The sequence below is a fragment of the Bison bison genome, unplaced genomic scaffold (genome assembly GCF_000754665.1).
Source record: "Bison bison bison isolate TAMUID 2011002044 unplaced genomic scaffold, Bison_UMD1.0 scf7180017864296, whole genome shotgun sequence".
Classification (NCBI taxonomy): Eukaryota; Metazoa; Chordata; class Mammalia; order Artiodactyla; family Bovidae; genus Bison; species Bison bison.
The window spans coordinates 3418040-3424998 of NW_011494868.1; positions in this window are offsets into that span (position 1 = coordinate 3418040).

Consider the following 6959-nt stretch of genomic DNA (forward strand, 5'->3'; position numbering starts at 1 on the left):
CGTAGCGCTGCGGGAGCTGCGCGAGCACCCCTGGAGCCCCCCGAAGCTGCCTCGGCTGGAATGCCCCGGGGAGACGCGCTTCCCCCAGCCGCTCCCCACCGCGGGCTTCCCCCGGTGAGAGTGAGCGAGGGGAGTCCGCTAAGGCGGGCAGGGGTGCAGGGTCGGGGGGGAAGACGTGATCCCTGGACACCCTGCCCCGCACACAGGCGCTGTCTGCCCGTGCGTGTCCGCCCCGAGATCTGGGTCCCCGGGACGTCTTCGTGGGGCCCGAGCGAGAGAGGCGACAACAGGTGTCCTTGCGGACGGTGCTTTTCTCCACCGTCCACTCCTCACCCCAACCCTCCCCCAAACTGCGTTGGCGTTCTGCGCCCCACTTTCGGGGTGCCCGGATACAGGGACCCCAGCCTGGCCTCTCAGGCGCGATGCCCGCTGGACAGCGCCCAGAGGCGGCCTGGACCCGGCCTTTGGATGGAGTTTCCTCCTCGCGTTGCCAAGCGATTTGCCTGACACCCGCCCCTCTCCCTGAGATGAAGAGAGTTGATGTGGTTGGTGTGTGTGTGCCTCTGTTGCAGCCTGTACTAAAAGGAGCTGCCCCAGGGCTGTGAGTCAATCATTAACTGGTTTCTGTACAGCTAGTGGCCTCCGTCTCTTTCTCTGAGGCAGGTCCTTCGTGGTCTCCTGCGCTTCACTCTTCTAGACTGTAAAGTCAAAACACTGCCTTTACCTGCCCGATGGCGTGGCTTTGCGGAGTAAGTGAGCCAAGCTGGAAAACACTGAGGCCAGCGCTTAAGTATTCCATAAACGCTGGCTTAGTGTTCATTATAGGGAGCGGATGGCCTTTTTAAAGAGTAAATCAGACGTGTCCAAACGGGCCCAGTGACTCTTTGGAGTTCTGAACAGCTTTTTACACTTGAAGGGGAAAAGTAATCTTACTAATGTTACTGATGGTATCATTTAAAGGTACTATATCCTTTGAGGGATTTAAAAAAAGAAAAACAAGCCTGCTTCACTGGAATGGTGAGAGATAAATGGGTTCCAACTAGTAACTGAGAAAACTTTGTAACCCTGGAAAAAAAAGTGTATGAATGTCATGTGAAAAGACTGTGTTGCCTCATTACTATGGCTGATTTAGGGGGAAACTTTGAACGTTCTTCTACTCCCTACTCCTCCCTTAAAACAAGTGAATTTTAAAAGAGAGAGAAGAGAAAAGCAAACAAAAGCCCAACCACACAACAAAATGCCAACGGCTCACAGAAACCTAAAATTATAGTTCCCACTTGAGGTTTTTTTTTTTTTTTTTTTTTTCCAGTTTCTGACCTGGGTGGTCTGCTTCGGTTCTTTGCCACTGTGTCACTTTCCTTGTTTAATTTGAAGAGTCAGATAAATGTTTCACTCCCTGGATGTGTCTTTTTAAAAGCTAAAATATCAATATATATCAGACTGGCTTGGATTTCTGAGCCCTCTGCTACTTGTTTCCTACCCCCCCCACAAATCCCAAAGGGCCTTCCCAGAAATTCTCTAGGGCAGGGGTCCCCAGCCTCTGGGATCTAATGCCTGATGATCTGAGGAGCTGATGAAACAATAATAGAGACAAAGTGCGTAGTAAATGTGCTTGAATCATCCCGAAACCCAACCCCTAACTTTGGTCTGTGGAATAACTGTCTTCCATGAAACCTATCACTGGTGCCAAAAAGGTTGGGGAGGGCAGCTCTAGAGTAATGTTAGTGGGAACCTGTTTGTCTTTCTCAGAACATTACCCCCACAACCTGAGAGCTGGGGAGAGGGCGCAGGTAAAGTGCCCCAGTGCTCCTAGGGTCTCTGGCACATTTACCAGGAGCCTTAGAATAAATACATCCACTCAGAGAACGTGACTATCATCTGAGAGGGTAAGGAGCCAACTTCCAGATGTAAATCTTCCAAAGTGAGTGACATCGCTCAGTCATGTCTGACTCCTTGCGACCCCATGGACGGTAGCCCACCAGGTTACTCCGTCCATGGGATTTTCCAGGCAAGAGTACTGGAGTGGGTTGCCATTTCCTTCTCCAGGGGATCTTCCTGACCCAGGGATCGAACTAGGCAGATGTTTTACCATCTGAGCCACCAGGGAAGTCATATGTTTCAAATGTCAGATTAATTCACCAGCCCTTTCAGTTGTTGGTGAGAAGACCCTCCCTCTGCACCTGAGTGGGGGGATTTGGAAGCTGTGCTGGAGGAGACACAGAGGCACGTGGGGCAGGGGGCAGGTTGCCGAGTTCAGAGCCACACCCGCCCCTGACAGCTGGGAAACTTGGAGAAGTTGCTTGATTTTTTCTGAGCCAAAGTCTCTCTCACATTGCAAAATGAGGGCTCAAAAAAAAAAATTTTTTTTTTTTTTAGAGGAATTGTTCTAAGGATGGTGCTAATGAATAGAAACCCCTAGTGCCATTCGAGGGATGTGGTTATAGATCAGTAGCAGACAGAGGAGGTCTACAAGGTAAGAATGACGAACTGTACCTGGGAAAGTCTCTCTGGAGAGAGAGAGACTTTGTTGAGGGGATACACCTGAGCTGAGTGTAGACTAACAGGCAATTCTCTTGTGCAGACAGAACTGAGCTGGGATTGGAAGGAAGAGTAAGGCAGAGGGGAGGATTCCAGAAAGAGAGGGTACGGGATATCAGAAGTGCTATAATAGTCATCTTAGGAAAAATCAGCAAATACCTACCCCCGCCTACCCCATCCCAGTCTCAGTGGCTTATTACCAACCGCCGTCTGTTTCTCACCCATGTTACATGTCCAGGGTAGGGCATTCATGGTTCTGCTCCTCATGTGTCTCCATTTTGGGGCCCATTAAGGCTTAAGAACCCTGGAGAAGGGAAAGGATACCCTCTCCAGTATTCTGGCCTGGAGAATTCCATGGACTGTACAGTCCATGGGGTCGCAAAGAGTCAGACAAGACTGGGTGAGTTTCACTTTCAAGGCTGAAGAAACAGCCTCTTGCTGGGACGTACTAATCTTGTTTATGGGAGAGGGGGAAAAAGAGAACGTGACAGAATGAGATGACCATGGCCCTGAAAGGTCTGCTGAGAAGGAGCGGGTGTCACTTTAGCCCTCATGCTGTTGGCCAAGGTAAGCCATGTGGCCAGAGCTAATGCTGGTGGTGTGGGCACATGTAACCTCTTGCAAAGGAGGCAGAGATGATTAGGAGGGAAAGCACAGAAGGAAACAAGGCCAGGGAGGTGTCCCAGAGGCAGATGATACAGGGTTATGTGCCAGGAGCCTGGGACTTTATCCTATAGGCGGGGAGCAGCCACTGAAGGTTTTTTTTCAGTGGACCTATATAGTAGTAGTAGTGTTAGGCGCTCAGTCCTGTCCGACTCTTTGCGACCCCATGGACTGTAGCCCGCCAGGCTCCTCTGTCCATGGGATTCTCCAGGCAAGAGTACTGGAGTGGGTTGCCATTCCCTTCTCCAGGGCATCTTCCTGACCCCAGGGATCGAACCCTGATCTCCCGCATTGCAAGCAGATTCTTTACCATCTGAGCCACCAGGGAAGCCCAGTTGACATATAGTTGATTTAGAAGGTTGTGTTACTCGAAGGGTTTTAAGGTGGTTGAGATGATCAAATTTTCAGGGTGAGTGCATCTCTAGTAGCAATGTAGGGAGACTGAAGCAGTTGAGATCTCAGATCTCTCCCTCTCACTGTCTGTCACATGACTTGAGAGTCCACTCCTAGAAGTGGCTCATTTGGGTGGCCTGTCTTCACAGGTGGTGGTTTAGTTGCTGAGTCGTGTCTGACTCTTGCGACCCCAGGGACTGTAGCCCGGCAGGCTCCTCTGTCCATGGAATTCTCCAGGCAAGAATACTGGAGAGGGTTGCCATTTCCTCCTCCAGGGGATCTTCCTGACCCAGGAATCAAACCCAGGTCTCCAGCATTGTGGGCAGATTCTTTACTGACTGAGCTACAACGGAAGCCCACAGGTCTTCACAGGTCTTCTAAAATGGGCGTCTCTCTCACATTAAAGTCCTTATTTCATAATTATCATCCAAAGCAACTGTTCTCAAAATTTAGGGTGCATTGGAATCACCTAGAAGGCTTGAAAAAATAGATTTATGGGCCCCCATACCAGAGTCTCTGAACCAGTACAGCAGGGTGAGCCTGGGAACGAGCATTTCAGAGAGGTACTCAGGTGATAATGATGCTGGCCCAGACGCCACACTCTGAAAGTCACCGAATTACAGGGAGGAATTATGACAGAGTTGAGGGGAAAGACCTGAAAGGAAGGGCCTAGTGGAAGGAGGAGAAAATCTGGAAGGTCCCAGGATAATCCATGTGGCAGTTTTGCTGGAGGCCAGCTTTGGCCTGTAAGAGTGACTGAGTCTCTGGGCTACACTGAACTGCTGGCACAGCGCTCTCGTCAGGAGACGAGAACAGCTCCGATTCGGAGAGGCGAGAAATGTGCCACCCTGCCTTTGTCATTCTGCCCCCACGCCCTGTCCAATCCATGAGTCTGTCAACGAAGTTCCAGTCCTGACCCGTCACACTTCTTGTCATCCCGATTTTGATTTCTTCCAGAGCTGGGTTTGCTCACTGGGTGGACATTTGGCTGAATTTTAAAATAGTCGACAAAATTACTCGTTTCCCTTGAGGGTCTTCATGAATAAACATCTGTACCATATGATCATGCAAATTGTGATCACCGCCCCCTGGATAAATAACCCCCTGAGAACCCAAGGTCATTCCTAGTTTGGATCATGCTTCTGGTTGGAGGAAGTTGTGACAGTTCCCTTAGCTGTGACTCACAGCTCCTGTAATGAGAAAGCATTCCAAGATCAGACGTTAAGGAGAAAATATGTTGGCATGTACAACATGACACAAGAAATAAACCATAATGAGGGTTTGTTTTCTTTTCACTGTGTTTTCATAAATCCCAGATGCGGCAAAAGTCTAATCAGTGATAGTCCTGCCCAATGGACATCATGTGAATGAATGAAATACTCTCAGGGTCAACTTTTGAGTGCTGGCTCGCAATTTACAGTATTTGTTTCAAGGTGTCATGAGTATAAAATGGTTTGTTGTGGGGCTGAATATACTAGAAACTCTGTGCATATTCAGTTCAGTTAAGTTCAGTCGCTCAGTCGTGTCTGACTCTTTGTGACCCTATGGACAGCAGCACGCCAGCCTTCCCTGTCCTTCACTATCTCCCAGATTTAACCCAAACTCATGTCCATTGAGTCGGTGATGCCATCCAACCATCTCATCCTCTGTCGTTCCCTTCTCCTCCTGCCTTCAATCTTTCCCAGCCTCAGGGTCTTTTCCAATGAGTCAGTTCTTCGAATCAGGTGGCCAAAGTATTGGAGCTTCAGCTTCAGCATCAGTCCTTCCAGTGAATATTCAGGACTGATTTCCTGTGGGATGGACTGGTTGGATCTCCTTCCAGTCCAGGAGACTCTCAAGAGTCTTCTCCAATACCGCAACTTGAAAGCATGGTGTGCCTGTGCTATCAAATGAAGTGAGATTTGAAAAAGATCATTTTCCTAACAGAAATGTGATAGACAAATGACACTTTAAAATTGTACCCTTCACTGTTTACAATGGCCAGGACATGGGAGCAACCTAGATGTCCATCAGCAGACAAATGGCTAAGAAAGCTGTGGTACATATACACAATGGAATATTACTCAGCTATTAAAAAGAATGCATTTGAGTCAGTTCTAATGAGGTGGATGAAACTGGAGCCTATTATACAGAGTGAAGTAAGTCAGAAAGAGAAACACCAATCCAATATATTAACGCATATATATGGAATTTAAAAAGATGGTAACAACAACCCTATATGCGAGACAGCAAAAGAGACACAGATGTAATGAACAGACTTTTGGACTCTGTGGGAGAAGACAGGGGTGGGATGATTTGAGAGAATAGCCTTGAAACATGTATATTACCATATTTGAAATAGATGACCAGTGCAAGTTTGATGCATGAAGCAGGGCATTCAAAGCTGGTGCACTGGGACAACCCAGAGGGATGGGATGGGGAGGGAGGTGGGAGGGGGGTTCGGGATGTGGGGGACACATGTACCCCTGTGGCTGATTCATGTTGGTATATGGCAAAACCACCACAATATTGTCCAGTAATTAGCCTCCAATTAAAATAAATGAATTAAAAATAAATAAAAGTGTGCTCTTGGAGGCAGGAGAATTCCCTAGGTTTCTGGGTACCTCCAGAAGGATGTGAAAGCCCGTAGCCTGTGTCCAGGAGGCCTGCAGCCAGCTCCGTTGGTCAGATCTGTCTGTTACCCTGTCCAGGTAATTTTGGAAGGCCGGCTGTTTCTCCTCCTCCTGCAGAATTGGCCTTAGTGTTACCTTCCCTTGATCAGCTCTACAGTGAACTCCACAGTTCCCTCAATCTCAGGTCTCCAGGAAACTTGGTCTGCAGTTTCAAAAGATGTAGCAAACCAAACCCTAGACATGAGTGAGAACCAGTGAGGAAAGGGACACTTAAACTAGCCAGGAGGGATGTGAAACACTGAACATGTTCATTAGAAAGTGTTTTTGTTCATTGTTGGATAGCATTTATCCAGATATTTGACATTTAAAAAGCACAGATATTAAATAACTACATAAATAGCATACTCTCTGTATGTTTATATTGAATAAATGTTATGGATCATGTCATGTGTGTGCATGCAGACTCAGTCATATCTGACTCTTTGCAACCTTGTGGACTGTGGCCCGCCAGGCTCCTCTGTCCATGATATTTCCCACACAGGAACACTGGAGTGGGTTGCCATTTCATTCTCCAGAGGATCTTCCTGACCCAGGGATCAAACCTGAGTTTCTTGCGTCCCCTGCAATGGCAGGCAAATTCTTTGCCAACTGCTCCACCTGGGAATATCGGAGAAGGCAATGGCACCCCACTCCAGTACTCTTGCCTGGAAAATCCCATGGACGGAGGAGCCTGGTAGGCTGCAGTCCATGGGG